The 21,741-nt window shown below is 38.2% G+C and overlaps 1 long non-coding RNA gene across 1 annotated transcript; it reads right to left on the bottom strand.

Annotated features, from left to right (window-relative positions):
* Window positions 1-283: 283 nt before the first annotated feature.
* On the bottom strand, window positions 284-21,598 carry LOC149807525 (uncharacterized). Its single transcript, XR_016416117.1, has 4 exons — window positions 21,198-21,598; window positions 20,569-20,690; window positions 9,768-9,882; window positions 284-392 (listed from the first exon to the last, which is right to left on the bottom strand). It is a non-coding gene; the product is annotated as an uncharacterized LOC149807525 (long non-coding RNA).
* Between the last annotated feature and the right edge of the window lie 143 nt (window positions 21,599-21,741).

The raw sequence follows: 21,741 nt of genomic DNA, 5'->3' as shown, positions 1-21,741 counted from the left end.
ACTTACTTGTCATTTCTGGCAAGTGGATGGTGCAATCAATTTGCACAAAGATGAATTTATTTCATCCAAATATTTCATGTGAATAAAAATTCCAAATGGAGGCACTTGTCCGATCAGACAAGATATATGCATATTGTAGTTAGCTGGACTCTAGCTCTGATAGTCCTGGGCAATAGGATAAGCTGATTTTGTTATCAGTTTAGAAATGCATCCGCTTTGCAAATACTATGCTTTAAAAGACGAAACTGAATCCAATATTGATGAAATAAGAGTCATTTGGATTACCTTGTTTTTTATCATTCTGCGTTGGTTGGGTGCATATTTGAGGGTCTCTGATATGGTCTCTTCCATTCCATTTGCCTTTGCTTTGCCATTAGTTTTCAAGCAGGCTTCTGCATGAGTAATACAATGTTTTAAAATAAGTTTCACAACAAAGGATGCATTGCATTTTTCTAAATGCCAGCAATAATCAATGGAATATTTTTAAAACATGTACTTTGAAATGTGTCTCAAGTTACTTTATCAATTCATTTAAAAATCTCTGGCAAGTCACATGAAAAACACAATTTAAATCAAGCCATACTTACTTATCAAAGACTTTCTCATTCACATCCTTTACCTCACACAATAAATATCAGCAACACCAACATTAAATTCACACAATCAGTACAAAACCTATGTGTTACTCTGGACAGTACTCTCACATTGCACCAACATGTCATGAACATATGCAAGGCTGCGTATCTTGAGCTGAGACGCATCAGCTCCATTCTCAGATATCTTTCAGTTGATGCCACTAAAACACTTGTGTGTTCATTACTGCTTTCAAGACTGGACTATGGTAACTCAATTCTGTCTGGTTCATCTTAATATCTACTGCAGAGACTTCAAAAAGTTCAAAACATAGCTGCTTGGATCATACTTAGAGTACCACAATCAGAGCACACCTCCCCACTGCTCCGTACCCAACACTGGCTATCCATTCGATCCAGAATCAAACACAACATTAGTTCTCTGTGCTACGTTTCACTGACAGACTCTAGTCCAACATACCTATCCGACCTCACCTATGTGTACACACAAGCAAGATACTTACACTCCTCTTCCGACAATCATATACTCATTATTCTCACTATGAAAACAAAGTCACATGGACAGCATTCTTTTGCATACCAGGGCCCAGCAACATGGAATGAATTGCCCACTGAACTTAGACACAAAGACGCAGTGATCCCATTCAAGAGTGCTCTCAAAACTACTTATTCTGACTACAAAAACAAACTTAATGACTTAATAATGTTAACTACCTTAAATATTCTCAGCATGTTTTTTATGTTTTCTAATTTCATGGTGTTTGTTTTTGTAATCATATCATTGTGTATGTTTTTATGTTGTCTAATGTTGCAAAGCGCTTAGAGCTTCTAAAGATTAGGCGCTATACAAAGTCCTCATTATTATTATTATTATATTTAGCTTGGATGAATATTTTTTAAATCAGTGGCCATAACTAAAAAATGGGATTTTGTTTTATGATCATAAAAGTATGTTGGACACCATCCATGATGTACAAAGCTGTCTGACATTTCTATGCACCTAAGGTTTCCATCTCAAATATTAAAGCAAAATGCATACCGAATTTGACAGATTGATGAAAATAAAAAAAAGCAATGCTTACCATTTGAAAAGAGGCAATTGTCACTAGAATATTCTATTCAAAATGATATTAATTTTGGACACAGGGGATACCACCCCCATGTTTTCCTGACTCGTGATATGTCGGCCTATTCTGTGCACAGCTTTAAAAGATGTAATGTTTATCCATCGAGCTATAGAAATGAAATACATTTACTGTAGACTGTTTCTGTCAGCAGTTAAGTTGAGTAATTAGGTCAGGTTTATAGCTAGTTTACAAAATTCAATGTAGAATGCCAATAAATGACAAGATGTATTTTTGCAAACTAAAGTGATCTTGAAAAAAGATTAGTAAAGTTTAACATTTTATAAAAAATAAGCTATTATGTGGAAAAGAAACAACAATGAAATAGGATGCAATGTGTTTATGTCTAGTTTTGGAAGGTACCGTCTCTAAGGTACCGTCATAATTGTACCGTAGTTTAATGGGTGGAAAGGCCAATGAAAGGTAAGGGCAGTGCGGAGACCATCGAGTATGTTCCAGAATAGCTGAATCTTTGTAGATACATAGATCCATTCGTAACTTCAGTCCGCAAGCGAAACACTGTACTTCGTATCCCAATCCTGACTCGGGTCCGAAGTAGACAAATCCTGTTCTAGCTAAAACATACGAAGAAGGTAATCCTTCCCTATCCGTAGGCCATTTTTGAAACATGTCCAATCGATGGGCACAATCACAATAGTCAGGTAAGAAGACTGGAAAATGGTAGGGTTTGAACTTGGAGTTCTCACTGGATTTCTCACTCGATTCTTGCTGCGGCGAAGTCATCCTTCTGGTGGGTGGCTATCCTCTTACAACCAATGTTTTATACCGACATGTCCATACGGCAAAGTAAAGTGGGTGGGAAGCCGCACTCGCTTCTGCTACACGATTTGATAGACTTTTTCCAAGGGTCGACTGACGATGTGGTGTGTGGGTAAACGTACAATCTTGTTGGGTTGATAGGTGGTCACTATCTCTAGACTGCAAGGCTTCTTTCAATATGCCAAAGTTGACCACTTGACTGGTACGATAATTCAGAGTAAGTCCTTTCACTTTACACTTCGTGTGCACTTCTCCTTGTTTGGCCCAGTATTCGTAGCCGTAATTTTTGGGACCACCACTAACGAAACTTAGAATCTTGTCATCGGGGTGCTTGTCTGTCCAGGCTCCTAAACGGTCTCCTTCGATGTCAGGGTGCTGTTGACTCGGGTGATCGATATAAATGCAACTGTCCATGTCAAAGTACAAGACACGTTCCCCTAACAGTTCTAAAGCTTCGTACAATTTTAAGCGAGCATGAGCTGTCATGTAAGCTGCAATGATGACATTTCCAAAGGGGTCATCTTCTACAAAGTTCAGATCTTCTTCGTAATTCACCAAGATCAAATCCTCACGAACGACGTCCACGTGTTTCATGAATTTGGCTTTGTCGTGAATCATCTGAAAGTAGCGGGAAGGTTCGGTCAAATACTCCGTCTTGGGTAAACACGGTCATTGTGCCATTTTACCCCACAAGCAATTTAACATCACTTTGGCAAACGATCGCCTGCCTTCGTTTTTCTCAATGTGATCTGAAGTAATGCCTTCTTGTGCCCAGAATTTCTCTCTGAATGTCTTTTGGTCTTCGGGAGTGTGACACCAGGACAGATAGCCACTGGCTTCTTGCTCAGTTTCAAAAAGGCATCCACGTAGTCTGCGAAAATGCCTTTCTGCGTGGGGTCACCCTTGTGGAATTATTGTGTCTTGGGAAAGTGGCAAATTTCGTACACTTCTAACAGTTGGTATCCCATGTTCAGAGCTTTGAACAATTCTACGCTGACCCATGTCCCCGTCAAGGCCCGTTCTTCCTGGGTGTGATGACAAGGTTGATCTTGGTTGCACGTTTCAGCACAAGTACGGCACAAAGGAAACATAAGTTTGCCTTGGCAATGGCGAGGTAAGACGGGATGGTATAGGTTCGTGGGAGGCAAAACTTTGCACTTGATCAAGCCTTCGTATTGTCGAATGTTTTTTAGGTCGATGTGTTCGGTGAACAATTGTGGGTGCCCTGCAGGAAAGCAACAATATTTGCACACGTAGGGATACAGTGAACACACGTCCAAGTATATGATTTCTTCTCCTTTCTCTTCGTCAGCTTGGTACAGCAAACAGGTGGCATTGGTCCTTCCTCCATACAAACTATTACTTGGGTTCAGGGGGTCCATGAACTGGTAACTTTCCATGAGGCGTTTAAACTCGGGATCGGTGTTCAAACGGTGATTGTATTTGTGTTCCCACATTTCCACCACTTGGTATCCTTCCTGTTCTAACTTTAGGCGTGGCTGACAAATGGCCTGGTACAAGTCTTCCATGGTTCGTTGTAAGAACTGATTTTTAGTGCCGCGGTCAGGGTAACAGACGGGACATCCGTGAAATAAGCAACCGTTAAACTCGTACATGATCTTGGGGTTTTCTAAGTCCCAGCCATTGACCGAATGCATTCCGATGATCTTTCGCCCTGTCCGTTGCGGGCATGCTGAATCCATTTTTCTTCCTTGTCGCACAAGTAATGCAACCAGCATGGGGCTTTGACCGAGTATTGACGTTTGACATAGTTGGTCGTTTGAGGACTGATGACAGCCACAGTGTTTTCAAGCATGAATCGTTGTCGGTAGACTAAGGAACACGCTTTGGCAATGGTGCAAGCCTCTTTTAAATGATCAACCCCTCCGTGTTCCATGAACAGTTCTCGAAATTTTCCACAGCATCGCCGTAAAATGTCCATGTCGGAACGACGATACTTTAGCATTTCTTCCTGAAAGTCGAAAGGGTCGGAGGCGTGAGCCTGGTACCAAGCGTAGAAAGTTTCTCGTTCGGTACGCATGTTGTCAGGGTCGTAATAGTGAGCCTGAGGCAAATGGGGTAGAACGGCGTGTTGATTGGCTTCTGTATTGAAAAAGTGTGGAAAGTACCCTTTAGCCATTTCTGTCATTCCAAACATTTTAGGCATTCGACTCAAAGGCATGGCTAAGTAGCTCATCGAATCTTTAAACTGCACTTGTCCCACTTGCATGAAAATGATTTTGGCTCCGTTCAAAGTGATTTTAGGACGCTCGATGCCACGTTCCGTATAACATCTCAAAAGAAACTGTCCATCATATCCGGAGAAATTGTGAGCCATCACCGTGGCATGACAATGACAATCTCCATAATAATGTTCGATGTCCTCTTGGCTCCACGTCTTGTCGATGGGGTCTAAGACCCATTGTGTGAAATCGGCTAGTGTGTTCGGTCCTTGAAAGATTTTTTCACGCCCTCCAGGAATCTTACTGCAGTGAGGGCAATAACTCAAGATAGGTTCTTGAATCACTTCTCGCACGCTCGATGAGCCACGCAGAAATTAGGAATGTGAATACTGATCTCTTGCATGCATTCGAAATCGAAAAAGATGAAATTGCCTTTCTTCTTCTTGTGACCATCCTCTTTCTCTGGTTGGGATTGGTATTTTTGTATGTAGCATTGGTGTTCCAAGTCCACAATGCAGTGACAAATGTGACATTTTTTCTTTCCTGAACATACGTGTGCCTTGGTACTGTTGATACATAGACCTTGTCCACACATTGGGCACAATCTCAGGAGTTGACAAGCACATTTCTTCTGTGAACCTTGCATCTTCAGATGTTGTTGGTAACAGGCAGGGCTGACAAATGTGCGCAGACAAGCAGGACAATGCACTGGTTCTTGCCCTTCGCTCAGACAGGGTTGAGAGGCCAAACATCCTGAGCATTTCGATCCACAATGTTTGTGTTGCTCTCGATTATTATAACCATCATAAGTCACATTTCTCACAGTAATATTTGTATCCCAGGAATCCAGTGATAGTGGTAATGGTATCGAAATGGTCATCGTGATGATAGAGGTGAATGTATTTTCCATCCTTAAAGTCTTTCCCTCGAAACAACAGAGACCCGCGCACTTCTTGAGGGTGCACTTTCAAGGTGTATCGTGGAGCTAGGGCATCTTGCAATTTTTGCATCTCAGGAATGCCACAGGATGTGTCTTTGGACAGGCATGCTTGTTGTAACAGAAGTTCTGCTTCATTTCGTTGTTTGGCTCGGTTCGATTTTCGAATGTTCTCCCAGGCTCTTTTCCATTCTACCGTGTCAATCTTGTCGGCATAGGTTCATCCCACCACGATGGCTCGGACTAAACACATGTGGTCTTGAAAATTGTTAATTTGGACAAGACTTGTTTTGGTAATGCGAAGGTTGTTGACCAATAAGGTCTTTCTGCATTGTCCGGTCCCTTGAGGAGGAGAGACGTGGGTCATGTCCAGTGTGGCTTTTCCATCGGTGATGTCAAACTGGTCATTAGATTGTTGCACGTGTTGAATCTTGTCCATGACTTTGGAAGTGGTCAATTCTGCAGGGCTGCTAAACTCGATCCAAACAGGGGATTTCAAGCCGTCATGTTGTATGGAAAGTCTCAAGCGATCATCTTCTTTGGGTTGACATTGTCGCTTGAGTGTGGTGAGCAAAGAATCCCACATGTCGGTGATGAACCCTTTTGCTTTCTCTAACAGTACTTCAGACTTGAAATCTTTAAACTTCACTGTGTATTTGTAAGCCGTAGTTCTAAATTTTCTAGAGGGACGCTTTTCCGTCTCTCGAATGTCATAGTACTTTTCAGGGTTGACTAAGGGTGGTAAACTTTGTTTAGAGGGTTTGGATTCTGGTTCACTCATGTCCTCTTCAAAATCACTGGCATGAATTTGTGCCAAGACTTCAGCCCTAGTACGAGGCGATAGATCACGTTTCTGCCTCTTACTTTCTTCTTCTTTCTTCTCAAATGAATTGGATCATTTCATCTCGATAGCAAAAAGTCAAATGACTAAAGTTTAAACACCATGGATTAATTTATAGTCATAGCAGACCAGCGTATATAAAGGGTATGTGTCTTGTCCTTTCACTATTCATTTCACTCTCAAACTGAGCACAACAATGGAAGAGACTACCAAGATTGAACGTTTCATCAGAGCTTTGCGAGGGGTCATTAGAAAATTCTCTTCAGACCAGCCGAGGGACTACTCTCCTTCCTTTCAAGATAAAAGTCAAGATACTTGCTATATCTGTCAGAAGAAAGGGCATTGGTCTTCAGAGTGTCCAGACCGTCAAAAAAGAAAAAAAAGGGGTTAGAAGAGACAAAAGTCAAGATACCTGTTATTATTGTCAAGAAAAAGGACATTGGTCACCAGACTGCCCAAAAAAGAAACAAGAGGAGTCAGAAGAAGAGAGGGATTCTTCAGAGGAAGAGGAAGAAGAAGAGGAAGAAAACAGACAGGTGAAGAAAAAGAAACAGGAGAAGAAAAGAAGGGAAGAAAGTGAGGAGGAAGAGGAGGAAAAGACTATGACGGTGAAGAAATTAAAAAAACAGAGAGTGAACAATGAGACAGAATAAGTCTATGAACTTTTTAAAGTGCTCTGTTGTGAATTGTGAATTGTAAATATTTATAAAAGAATAAATTAATTATAAAAGGTAAGTGTCTTTGGGTTTTGATTTTAAAATAAGAACCTACACTCACGCACACTCATACACAGACAGGTACTATTGGGTAAAATGTTTTTTTTTAGTTATTGGCAATTGAAAGCCTATCTCTTTTCGAGAGACGTGGATGGCCCTGAAAAGGGCCTTTTTTGGTGTAAGGGGTGAGTTTAAACAATCAACTTTAACTGTCTTAAGCCTTTGCCATGGCCAAGGCCTACTTCTGGACTGCGTACTGTTGATGATGATTTCGTTGAAATCACTAAGGATGGTGCAGTAGGCGTAGTCACAGGGTTGGAGTGTTTAGCTTGGGAAGGTCGTATTCTCTTCGGCCGTAATAAAGAAGTCTGATACATCTGTTTCAGACTTCTTAACTAAAATGTCTAACAGTACCGTGACCGTTTGATTTTGACACCCTTGTTTCTTTGCTGCTGCGTCTTCTTCTTCTTGTTTTTTTCTTACCTCTTCTTCTTGCTGCTGTTGCTGTAGGAGAAAAGCTTGTTCCGCTTCCTTTTGCTGTTGTATAAATTTCTCCAATTCTTCTTTCTGTCTCTGTCTAAAATTTTCCATGTGCGGTAATGAAGGAGAAGGTGACGAAGGTTCAGGAACAAATTCTTGCAAGGTAAAAAAATCCACAAAATCCCAATTCACCTCTTCTGAAAGTAAGTCTGGGTTCCCTTGGGTAGTCTCCACCATCAGTGCACCCAAACTGATCGTTTTCTGAGTTTCCGTCATGTTGAAAAACTGTCGCTTAGATTGACTACGCACAGGCACTAGCGAATCTATATAGACTATGTGACGTCACAGACTGCTCTCTTCGGATTGGACGTGGGCTGACTGAATTTTGTAACGCGTGTTTGGATTGGTCAACAAACTCAATCCGTTTCAATCCTTCCTCCCCCTATAAATAAGTACAGTTCACTGCATTCCTTCACCTGTTACTCAGCACCCCAACATGTGGACCGATGTACAATCTTCAACGCTTGTGTCTTCGATGATGTTCCGGACGGACATATCAATGTATGTCCGATCCAACTGGACAGTTATCCACAGGACAGACACCAGCCTGTGGATGCGAAGAATCTTATGTGGAGCATCAAGGATGCCTCAAAAGAGTCTTAATCTATGGTCCTGCAGTCAGGCACAGCCTAAGGTCAAGAAGAAGATGTCACAGATGCCCTTTATGTTAAGGGTATATTAACATAAAACCAAAGGCCCTTTTCAGGGCCATTCCTATCTCTCGAAAAGATCTTGACTTTCAATTGCCTACCCCTTTTTTTATTTTTTTGTTTAAAAAAATAATAAAAAAATAGAGACCCCTCCCTGTTTCAATTTTCGCCTGTTCCATTTTCATAGACCCATCAGGTCGGGACCTTATTAAAATAGGGTCCCGACCCTGTTCCATTTCCCCTAGTCCCAAGACAGTCCCACGATTTATTCCCCATGTTCAATTTCCCTTGTCCCTAGAGTGAATAGTTTTTTTTCTTTCTCCCATGTTAAATTCCCCTTGTCCCTAGAATGGATATTTTTTTTTTTCTCCCATGTTAAATTACATAGTCCCCAGAGTGGATATACCCTTTTTAACATGGAAGTTCCCTAGTCCCTAGACCGTCCCTATTCACTACTACCATTGTCATTACCAGCCTGAAACCAAATTTAATGCCATTTGTATAAATTCATTTCAAATAAATATTATGATATAGTTGAAGTGTAAAGTCAAGCAAGTATTCTGTTTGCAGATTTTACATTTTAGATATTATAGTAAAGTCATATTTTCTCTTGTTTAGTAAACTTTATTGCAACTGGTTCCAAAATAGTAAATCTTATTTAATGTTCATTCACCAGAATAGGTATTAATACAATCCCGAATTAACTGTATGGTACTAAAATATACCCTGATCTTGTGTGAGATTGTAATATACAGAACTATACCTCAAGACAACAATAATATATTGAATTTATATTGTATCAAGACTGTCATGGTTATGAACTCCAACTTTATTCAGGTTTTTTCATAATAAATGATCATCTTGTGCTATGGTTGAAAAGAAATCAAAGTTCAGTTTAACTCCATTCTCTCCACATTTGTAAGTTGTTAAGAGGCATACTCATCCTCAGTGTTATAGTAAAATGTAATCTTATTTGGATCAATCTTGGTGGTGTAATATATGAATGGAGAAAGAATATTATCATCCAGATTAAAATATGTTTTATTCAGACTCTACTAAAATTTTTAGTTGGATATGGGTTACGGAGCCTGATGTGTACGAACAAAGCAATGTGTACCATGACCTTTTTAATTTAACATTTTAAACTCCTGCAGAAGAAAGAGATTTTTTAGATCCATTAATCTGTATTAACAAAAACATTTCTTCAGTATGATTTTCAATTACTTAGTATTGACAAAACTCATATTTTAAAGTTGTTGTTTTTTTGTGTTTGGTTTGGCCTTTTATGGTAAACCAACACAAGTAAGTTATTTAGTGCCAAGGCACTTTAAATATAGTGCCTTGCCCAAGGACACACCATGGTAGCTAACCCAGGTTGGTCTGATGGTAGAATTTGAACCTACCTTATTTCACAGGTCCAGAAAGCTAACCACTGAGCCACTACAGCTCCCCATCTTATAGTGGAATGCTGGTATACTTTATGATCAAGAAGGATGGGTTGGGGTATGCATGTTGCATCTGAAAAAAGTGATGGAATTTTTGTTTACATAATATTTTAGTCATACAATATGAATCATTTTCTATAGATTTAAGATGTATCAGATCAAGTTAAGAAAAATCATATATTCTGTTTCCTGGGAATGTACTAAAATTCACTGTTATTGTTTGATTTTTTGGTAGTAAGCTTACTTGGTATTTTTTTCTTTTTAACTTGAATACCTAATTTGTTAACATCCTATTCTAAATCTTCAGAGTTCTGTCTATTAAGTGACAACTGTTGATACATGTAGGGAAGTTTTTGTTTATATCTTTTGATTTTTGTGATTCTGGAAGTTGCAGTATTTGTTGTTGTATTATAACCATTTCAGTAATTTAATGAATGCAGAGTATACTGCTCTATAAATGAAATTTAAGTGAAAATAATGTAAAAGTATGTTTCACTGCAAATATAAATTGTTTAAAATAATATATCATTTATCATATGACTATTCAATTGTGGTAACTAGTATTCCATCCAATATCTATATATTAAAATATGTCTTTTCATACAGCTGGTGATCATTTAGATACAAGTCCAATTGAACATAATCAAATTATCAATGCAGGTGTTTTTATTAGTAGTAGTATTGCAAGTATAAGTGTTAGTATTAAGATTTCATATACAGGTATGATAAGTGTATCATAATGTTTAAATGATGCTCCTTGTTACAACATAAAATATGTTCATTGAAACAAATGGTTCACTGGTAAATTGGCAGCAAAGGTCTTCACTGAATTATGTTGCATAAACTATTTTACAATAAAACATATATGATGCATCTCAATTATGATGAATGTGAGGAGGAGGATTAATAATAATGCAATTTAAGTTATCTTCATAACATAAGTTCTAGCAGATGTGTAATTTTTATGTGGTTCATCATCAGTTTGAAACTGGTCTGTGATTTCTGGATCTGGACATACCTGGTCCCCTGCTGTTGTGCTGCTATGGTCTTTACAGTTCATTAGGATATCAGTTACACTTGGTTTACATTTAGAACCCCATGGGATGGAATGCCCAGTTTGAAACTGAGAGAATGGTTAATTATCCATAATATAACTCCTGCAGTTATTATTAGGTTTGATATCAAGGTCTTTCTTTAAAAGCTTTTCAACTCAGGTTCTGTTCTACCATACAGATAAATAAAGTCAAATTCAAGGCTTTCAGATTTGTCCAGTTTGTTTCATGTGTTGCGGCAGACAGACTGTATATTGCCACTGTACCATATAAATATCAGTGCTTAGTCTGCTCTCAGTTGCTGTGGTTTGATTAGTTACAAGTGTCATCACATGTGACTAATTATTGACCAATGTAATGAAACTTGTATAATTAGAAGGCTGTATTTAAAAACTCTAAAGATCTTAAAAAGAAAATTGGATCGGGGTAAGTAAAACCTTTTACTTTGACCATTTGGCTAGAAAATAATTTTCAATAAGTTTAAATTGGATAATAGTAATATAATAATTAATTACACAAATCAGAATAAAAGCTATTTGCATATCCCCTTACAGCTGTTGCTTTTTCATAGTACTAAGTAGAATAAAGTATAGTTAAGACAGATAGCTTTAAGCTAGAATTAAACTCAAATAAATTGCAAGAAATCAAAACAAACCCAGGATTAAAACTAAAGAAATATCCCGTCATATATACCTTACATCAAATAAAGAAACTCAAGATGGATAACAACAAAATTAATGTCACATCATCAAATAGTTATCTCAGCTGCCTGGTCAACCTAAAGGCAGATAAACTAAGGCAAACTTACTCCGAAGCAGTCTCATCCCCCCTAAGAGAAAAACGACAGATACAGTTCTTAACGCCAATTTTCAACTCGACCCCAACTGACTCGATGAGTAGACTCTACCTGTCACCAAGCGTAAACGAGAATGTGGACAATCTACCGAGTAACCGCAAAACTACATCCGACACGAGTACCCAAACTGAGGAACAATACTCAACAAGCACAAAAACAACCCAGACCACGCTGGTTAAAAACACTAGCAGCCAGGGGACTCAAACTGAGAACCTACTAGATGAAACAGAACGCCCTCACCCTACCACAAATAAAGCAGTCACACACGACTCAACAAAAGGTAAGAATAATAGGAAAACCAAATCCCAAATACCAGTTAGAAAGAATAAGGAACACACTAACTGTCAGAATACAAGACCCAGCAAGCCGGTTATGGACAACGAAACAAAGTCAGCTAAAGAGACAAACACCAGGGGAAAAAAGACCAGTCTGCAAAATATCCAAAACAAGAAACACCCCGCTGAACTGACTCTCTTCGTCAAGGGAGTAAATTCCAAAATAACGAAGTTAGCCTTTAAAACCATAGCATGGCAATTGAACAAACATCACCAAGGAGAATTCACGCTTAAAAGCACTAGAGACGACTTGCTGATAATCAAATGCACCACTGAACAACAGATTGCCAAATATATGGAAATTGAAAGAATAGACCAAATAAATGTTCAGGTCACTAGACACAACAGAACAAAACAACACATAGACCCAAACCCCCCAAAAACACACAACAAAGGAGTCATATACGTATCAACTCAAAATAAAACCAATGAAATAGTAGACTACATAAGGAGTAAAGGACAGGAAGTAGAGAAAGCAATCCGCCTAAAAACAAGAAGGGGAAAGGATAGCACTGCAGTGGTACTCTTTTTTAAGGGCGCCACCCCAGAAACTATCAAAATAGCCGAAAAACTCAAGGCTAAAAAAATTTTTGCTTTCAAAAACAAACCACGGTTCTGTGGCAACTGCAAAAATTGGGGGCATTACTCTAAGAGTTGCGGAAACCTATTCCGGTGCAATCAATGTGGTCTTCACCACCCAGACCGGAAAACATGTAGCGCCACCAATCAGCACTGCGCTAACTGTAGTGGTAACCACAAACCAAACCACGCAGAATGCCCCAGGGCTCTTAGAGAAGCCCTAATAGTCGAATATATGATCTCCCATGGGGTAAACTATAAGCAGGCCAAAACAAAAATCAGGATACCAAAAACAAAATAAATAGGTAGCACCCTCACTGGTAGGAAACACGCATAAAACGAAAACAACAGTAAATTAAACAAACTATTAAGACTTTTTGCACTAGAGATGGATTCCAGAGCAGAAATCAAAATATGGCAATGGAATGCACGCGGCCTTAGGGCCCACGCTGACCAACTAAATAACAAAATACTTGAACAGGAAAGAAAACCAGATGTTATATGCATACAGGAAACCCACCTAAATGATACCTCACGTATCCCAAACATCATAGGCTACAACACCAAATACCTAAAGCATCGATCCCCCACAGCAAGAGGAGGGGGGTTAGCAACCTTTGTTAGAGATGGAATTACATCAGAAATGCATAAATTAACAGATAGTAGACCGCCCAATGACTTCGAAATACAGATAGTCAAAATAACCGCTCAAACTAAGCAGGTACTAATCGTTAACCTCTATGAAACAAATGAGCAGCGCAATTTAAGTGCAGACGAAACAATCAAAATGATTAAAGACTGTGGAGAATGGGTGGTAATATGCGGGGACTTCAATGCGCACAATGAACTATGGGGGAGTCAAAAGACGGACATTAAAGGAAAAATTGTAGAAAAATGGGCACAAAAATGCAACTTAGTTTTTCTAAACAACGGAATGCACACCCGGATAGATGACAGAACAGGCCACACATCAGCAATAGACCTATCTCTATGCACACCAAGATTAACAGGCATTTCTGATTGGCAAGTTGATGAAAGCGACCCTATGGGAAGTGACCATTACCTTATAAATATAGAAATACAAATTAGAATACCTCAAAATAAAGCGTCCTTCACACCAAGATGGAAATACGAACAGACCAACTGGATTAGGTTCAAACAGATAGGTGACTCAATCGACCCAGAAACCATATATCACCGGGACATTGACACCTTTAATGACAAATTAATAGAAACCATTAACACAATGGCCCAAGAAACAATTCCTAAAACTAAAGGAGTAGCACCCAAACCCACGGTGCCCTGGTGGAATAATGAATGTAAAATAGCAATTAAAGAGAAAAAAAGAGCTCTAAACAAATTCAAAAGAACTAAAAATAATAGGGACTTTAACTACTACAAGGAAAAGGAAAAAACTGCCAAACAAACTATTATGATAGCTAAACAAAACTCATGGAGAGAATTCTGCTCAAAACTAGATATTAACACAAAATCGAAGGAGGTGTGGCAAAGAATTAAAAAAATGAGAGGCAAAACTAAATCAATAACCCCCAACATACCTGGACAAAACAACAAACATAAGGCAGAATTATTCGCAAACTATTTCGCCAACATGTGTAGCAATACCAACTTAGAGGATAAGTTTAAAAATCATAAAAGGCAATTTGAGGAAAGCAACTCTGACAACATAAAGGAAGCAGGAAATAATGACGGCCCACTAAACCTTCCGTTTACAGAAGCCGAATGGAGAAAGGCCCTCGCCGGCAAAAAGACCACATCCCCCGGGGAGGATACTTTGGGGTATGAAATGTACAAGAACCTACCCAAAAAACTTGTCACAATTGCACTTAACCTCATTAATAAAATATGGGAAACCGGTACCATACCTATAAGATGGAAAAAGGCAGTAGTGGTCCCGATTCTTAAGCCTGGAAAACCCTCAAGCGATATAAAATCATACAGGCCCATATCACTAACAGACAATATATGTAAAATAATGGAAACTATGGTAAACAACAGGCTGAAATACCATTTAGAAAGCAAAGGACTACTAGCTAATACACAGAGCGGGTTTCGCAACTACCGAAGCACAATAGACCAACTCATGAGACTAGAAACCGCTGTCAAATTAGCATCTAGAGAAAAATTTTAAAAATCCAGATATGTTACAGCCATCTTCTTAGACATGGAAAAAGCATATGATCTAATGTGGACTAAGGGACTGATAAGTAAACTTAAACCATACGGAATAACTGGCAATATATACAAATTTATTGCTAACTTCCTAACCGATAGAAAGATACAAGTCAGACTAGGACAAGACTACTCCGAACGATACAAACTGGAAAATGGCACGCCACAATGAAGCGTAATCAGCCCAACTTTATTTAATATAATGATAAACGACCTGGAAACAGCGGTAAAACCCAACCACCTTGACTTATCCCAATTCGCCGATGACAGCGCCGTATGGAAAACTGGCAACCCAGCCAGCAGAGAAACGACCAAGCACTTACAAAAAGGACTAAACGATATAGGAAATTGGACAGATAAATGGGGATTTAAATTGTCACCTCTAAAAACAGTAGGCATAGTTTTCAATCCGGGAGGTGGCCACCCCCCACCCACTCCAAACTTAACCCTAAAGGGGGTACCCATCAAATTCGAAAAACAAGCGACACTCCTAGGTATGGTATTCGACCACGAACTCACGTGGGCAGCTCATATCCAAGAACTCGTAACGAAGTGCAAACGAGACATCAACCTCCACAGAAACCTCAGAGGGGTGAATTGGGGGGTTGATCAAAAAACACTCGTTACCCTATATAGAGCACTTATAAGAGCAAAATTGGACTACGGTTGCCAGGTATATGGAGCGGCGAACGCCACGTTACTAAAGAAACTAGACACAGTCCAATCAAAAGCGCTAAGGGTATGCACCGGCGTCCTAAATGGTACCCCCACACAAGATATCTTAATAATAGTAGGAGAACCCCCGCTAGACTTAAGGCGGAAGGAATTGATGCTGCGATACTCGACTCGAATATCAATACACCAACCCAACCACCTCACGCTACAAGCCCTCTTAGCATGCGACAAACCATTCGATACAAAAGGAAAAAATAAAAAAATACCTAGTGGGAAAATAATTATAGAATTAAAAAGGAAATTTCAAATCGCAAATATCAACCCAGAAAAAATAAGGTACTACCCAGACCCCCCGTGGACCTGTCCCACACCACAAATAGATCTTAGCTTACGTAAACTAGGACAAAAACAAAATGACCCGATAGGACTAAGAGCATCAATACTAACGTACATTGACAACAAATACGAGACATACACGCAAATCTTCGCAGATGGATCAAAAACCAAAAATCCAAATAAAACTGCAGCAGGGATAGTGATCCCAAAATTAGATGTCGCCGTTGGAAAAAGACTCCCAGACCAATGCGCTATATACACGGTAGAATTCATGGCAATACTAATGGCATTAACATACGTCAAAACATACCCCACAACTAAGGCAGTCATTCTAAGCGACTCTTACAGTGTACTACAATCGTTAGCAACAGACCAATCCAAGAGCAGACCTAATATGATTAATCATGCAAGATCGCTACTTAAAGAGATTGAAAAAAACAACAAACACGTTGAATTCGTATGGATACCCTCTCACATCCATAATCCCAGGCAATGACAAAGCAGATGCAGAAGCAAAAAACGCCACAAACGAACCAAAAGCCCAAAATATAGCATACAGCGTCACTGAAATCAATAACATGGGACAAGATCAATGACATGTGGCAAGAGCTATGGGAAAAATCGGACGCAAACAGTCTAATACACACGATGATGAAAAAAGTAAGTAGAAAAGTCGAAAGTCCGACCTTCAAAAATCCATACGATATAACAATAATAAATAGAATAAGAACAGGTAAAACACTATTGGCAGGATGCGCAGGGAAACACATAAAAAGGGGACCAACCGAAAACTGCCCCTACTGCCCAACTCCAGAAACAATCGCACACTTAATAAATATATGCCCCAAATACAACCAGGAAAGGGCCGAACTAAAATCTCAACAGGAACAAATAGGAGAACGGTGGACATACCCGGAGTTACTTGTGGCAAAAAACAATAACATAGGAATGACCTATAATAACATCATGACATTCATTAACAAAATAGGCAAAAGGGGACAAATCTAAACCGAATGAAGGGTTGGGTATAAAGAGAGACCATGTAAAGAAATTAAAACCAATAAACCTAAAAGATCGAACCAAAAAAGAAAAAAACCAATCAAAATATTACAAATCACTGTTTGGGAATTGTGACGGCCGGCTCGGGCTAGTGGGTTCACAGACTGACACCGCCGCTCATAACCCGAACAATAAAAACCAGATAAGGACGAATATTACAAAATCACTGTTTTGGAATTATAATGGCATGCTAGGCCCCGTAGGTTCAAAAAAAAACAAAAAACAAAAAAAAAAATATTAAAAAGTAAATCAAAGACCAGTCAAAATATTACAAATCACTGTTTGGGAATTGTGACGGCTGGCTCGGTATCGTGGGTTCACAGACTGGCACAGCCGATCATAACCCGAACAATAAAAACCAGATAAGGACAAAATATTACAAAATCACTGTTTCGGAATTATAACGGCATGCTAGGTCCCGTAGGATCAAAAAAAAATTAAAAAAATATAAAAAAATAAAAATAAAAAAAATATACATTAAAATAAATCACAAATAGCTAAGCTAAACAAAAATAACAGGTAAATAGCCAAGTGGTCAAAGCGAAGGGAAACAAAGGCAATCAAACCACTTCCCTCGAAGAAAACATCTCACGGCGAACATGGCAGTATCAAAAGGACGAGAAGACCAAAATAGAAACGGACACGGGATAAGGCAGAAAGAGCTGAAATAAAGAAGAGCAGGAAAAGGCACAGGATGAAGTTAAACGTCCTAAGGCAGTAAAAGAAGAAAGAACAGGACACTTGCAGACCTTGGGGAATGAAGGCAGAAACAATGAAAAGAGTATGCCTCAAATAATCAAACCACCCCCACCCCCCAGTATGAAAAGAATTGCCTTCCCGAAATCAAACAAAAGAAATAAGGCCACCCCCCCCCACATCTACTTATAAGTGTGAATGAGAAAGTGAGCGTGAATGTGTGTTGTCGGGATATGTGGGAAAAGCAGAAAAACGAACAAAAATGTCTATAGCCATCACACAAATATAGCATACACACTCCCTACCCACCTTTTTTTTCTTTTCTTTTCTTTTTTTTTTTCTTTTTTACAAACAAATTTTACCACATAGGGCTTTCATTCTGACCCACGAAAGCCCTCTTTTGACTAACAACTTACTGGCCCTGAAACACACTGATTGGTTTAAAGCCACACGTACGAAATACTTAACCAAATTGAGATCTCCAAAACAAAATAAAGGGCTACTAAAAGCCTACTAGATGTGAAAAAATTTTCGGAAAATTCAAGTACGCAAAGTACACAAAATTTAATAGACCTTACAAAAGATAGGAAAATTCACAACTCAGGAATATCTGAAGCGTATGTGACAATCACATGTTTGGCAAGATAGTACAGGAATAGCCCAATAAATATAGGGAACTGGGCATTGATTGCAACGAAAATTTCATAATACTGCTGCTGGTGTGCTTCGGTTACTGCCTGAAATGAGAGAGGAAGGAGATGCAGGATGCAGAAACAGACCACCAACGGAGTACAACGATGGAGAAGGTTGCAGCGATGAGAGCCTGGGCGGGACCTTTTGGGGCACCTGGGCTTCGGCTTGCTTGCTTGGGGGCATTGTATAAGTTAATCGCTAAATTCAAAAAGTACACAAACGTGTACAAACTAAACAGTCGCACATACCGAAAGGTGCACGTGACTTTAATCCAATGAATGAATGAAATGTGTGCTAGAGGGTAGGGTTAGCAGTTATACTCCCAATTATGTTTGTGATGAGCAAAAGCAGCTGCACAAATTTGAGCTTTTAGTTTGGTTCTGGTAGGGTCAAAGGATGCAGGTACATTTTACATTCATTTTTTACTAGAAATAGCTATTTTCAATATTTTTCTGTGACAAGGCAACTAAAAGAATCAGTATGTGCCTTATGCATGAATAAAGTTCACTAGTACTATAACAAATTAGCATACTTTTCGTCACCCCTCTACCATCAAGATTTTTTTATATTTACCTCTGTAGCAGACACAAATAAAAGTCGGCAGCTCATTTGCAGACTAAGTTACGCATATGATCTCCAATGCTCATCTAACTGTGACAGGCAGTCACCAACAAGCCAACCTATTTCCATGCCTAACTCAAAGTAAATCTGAACCACATTATAGATTTAGCTTATGTGTAAATTTATAAATGCTAGGCTTGTGATAATTAGGTTCATGCCTTCTACCTTAAAAATTAGAGGGATGTCAAAATACGAAACTATCCAGTGAGACCTATGATGTTAATTTTAATCCCTATGGGATTTGTGACATAAAAAACCCAAATGCTTTATGTATTAAAAGGTAACTAATGGGGGCAGGATCTGCAGTGAATCAATGGTTAGTATGCTAGACTCCTGATAAAAATGTTTGTGTTAAAATCCTGTTATCAAGTCAACCAGGTTACCTACTGCAATGTACCCTTGCCTTACTCCAATTCCCTCAGTACTCAGTAAACAACTAGTGTTGCTGTACATAACAAAACCAGTCCATATTGATTTTACATATTTTACTAAATCCTGACAAAAATAATTCTCTAAATAAAGAATGATTAATATGTGATGGTCTCACATGTAATCAAACTCTTCCAAGCTTTTAATGATATGAACCGATTTATCAATGTTTATCAAATTTGCATGAAAAACTATTTCTTATTTGTCATCAAATATGTTCAATGTTTTGATCATATAAGCATTTCTGCTACATTAGATCAAAATAATCTTTTTGTCAGAAATAGAGCCCTTATAGTATTTGCAAGGTCAACCAATCAGATGCAGAATTTGAGTTTAATATGAATGAATATTTTTTTTACAAAATTGCTCTTTTGCTATATCTTGATGAGATAAATCTATTCACCAAGTCTGATGAAATTAATGAGAAATAGTTTTAAGAGCAGTAGCAAGAATGGCTAGTGAGATGTAGAACCACCACATTATATGCATAGATTTTGCTTATAGCCTCAGACATACAAGCAAATAATTAAACAAGTCAGATCTAAATTGGATCATAAACACTGTTGTGCAAATCATAAGAAACTCTGCCAATCAGATGCAAGGTCACTTCACTACCATACCTTTATCACACATAATAAGCATCATTGTGAAACTTGACTCTATAAGCCCAATGGCCAAGCATGATCAAACTTGAATCAGCAGTAGTGGTTATAACCTCATGTATTTGTATGCATCTTCACTTCTTCAATCTAGATCTCATTTATATAAGCATGTATTCTACGTTTAGTAAAAACTGCACTACATGTATAAATATTGCATGCGGTGGTAACATACTCAGATGAAAGATCACCTTATTATTATTAATGGTTAACACTCATCAAACTTCAAGGACAACTTAATGATTTTAGCCTATATTGTGGAAGTATGGCTTTTAGGCTGGTTAAAAAACTCAACTAATCTTATACATGATCACATGTATATACTTGGATTTTGCTCATTATTAGATTTATCCAAGATGTTGATTTAAGCCCAAAACCAAGTTTTATATAAACAAATTGATCAGAACTATGGACTCCAAAGTAGCTAATTTCTTACTGTTGAAAGACAGAGGGGGATGTGAAATAAATAACACACTCTGGACCATTACATAAACCCACTTAGCCTTTTGACCAGTTGAGATAAAATATCAACAATAATGTTAAATAAGATTGATAAATTATGTTTTCTCACATTACCTCTAGCCCTTTTCAACATGGATGGTATTTTTCTTCCACATATGTCAGCTCTTAATTAGTGGCCCTTTCCCATCATGAATGTTGTAGGTGAAACTCTCAGAATTAGGCTTTTTAATTTATATCTGTAGAAGAAAAAAACTATTGGTCTGCATATATCAATGTCACCATTTCTGTATTAGATTAAAATACCATATGTGTGTGTGTGTGTGTGTGTGTGTGTTAATTTTAGAATTTAAGCAAACTTGTCTCCATGTGTTTATTTTAAAACTGATGATGATAACACATAACAGGTTCAATGGATAAAATGTTATTTCTTACTTCTTACAACTGCTCATTATATCTGAATTTACATTCAATGTTTGTTTTAATTAACATATTTGGGATATTGGGCAAATTATTTATTTTGTAGTTTATCATTATATCATTTACCAGTCTTTTATCATTCAAATATGTAATATAGTACCATTATACTGACTTCATATTCTATATGATATCCCAGCAATACATATTAAGCAGATAAGTGCAAATAAAAATGTTCAGAATGTAAAATTTACTCCAAGCTCAAAGAAGATCAGCAAAAGATAATATCCAACAAATTACCAAACAAAAAGCGAAGTTAACGCAGTTACCTTTATTATGACGTCTCCAACACCAACGGTACTGTACAGCTACGTCTTCTGAGTTTTACCGTCATCTTGTCTTTCAAACCAGAATTAATTTCTTGAGCTCTTACAAAATGAAGAAACTTTTAAATACTATAATTTAAGCAGCTTCTTTACATGCCATCAGATAAATTATGGCACAGTGTTATGTCTGTCAGCAAAACGCAACTTCACATTTGGACGGCGCGCTGTGTGGGCATCGCCGACACAGCAACTGACATGACTTCTCTATTAGCAGACAATGATTCGGAATAAATCCATCGCAAATCTAACATTCTCGATTTTTCATAGTTCCACTTTTCATTGTTGCATCTGTTTGATTGTACAATTGCTAATGATGTTCAATGAATCAACTTCAATTCATCTGCTGTCTGAAATCCCGGTTCAGTTGGTATTTTCTTCCGCGCATGATGCCGTGTAAATAAAAGATACGGTCGACATTCAAAGTGGTTTAGGTTAATTTATTATTTTTCTTTATTAAGGTCATTTGCAGAAAGTGTTTCGCTAGGGT

The sequence above is a fragment of the Sinohyriopsis cumingii genome, chromosome 1 (assembly GCF_028554795.1).
Source record: "Sinohyriopsis cumingii isolate HCF-2022 chromosome 1, ASM2855479v2, whole genome shotgun sequence".
Lineage (NCBI taxonomy): Eukaryota > Metazoa > Mollusca > Bivalvia > Unionida > Unionidae > Sinohyriopsis > Sinohyriopsis cumingii.
This window is presented reverse-complemented; position numbering and strand designations above follow the sequence as displayed.